The sequence below is a fragment of the Alligator sinensis genome, unplaced genomic scaffold (genome assembly GCF_000455745.1).
Source record: "Alligator sinensis unplaced genomic scaffold, ASM45574v1 scaffold183_1, whole genome shotgun sequence".
Classification (NCBI taxonomy): domain Eukaryota; kingdom Metazoa; phylum Chordata; order Crocodylia; family Alligatoridae; genus Alligator; species Alligator sinensis.
Genome location: NW_005842248.1, coordinates 166513 through 166751, shown reverse-complemented (window position 1 = coordinate 166751; position 239 = coordinate 166513).

Below are 239 nucleotides of genomic sequence, written 5' to 3'. Positions count from 1 at the left end.
GCCCGTTTTCGCGGGGCCCCCGCTCGCTCCCTCGTCTCCTAGCAACCGCGGGCGCAGGTACGGGCACGGGCGGCTCCGGCCGGATCCCGCCTCCCCGCCGAAGAGTTCCGGCGCGTCTGCCCAGTCCGCGCGCCAGGCCCCGCCCCCTGGCCCTGCTGAGCCGGGAGAGCGGCTGTGGCCCGAGGCCGGGGTCTCGCTCGCGGGCCTGCTCTCCCTCCCTGCCGCTGCTCCGAGCATCT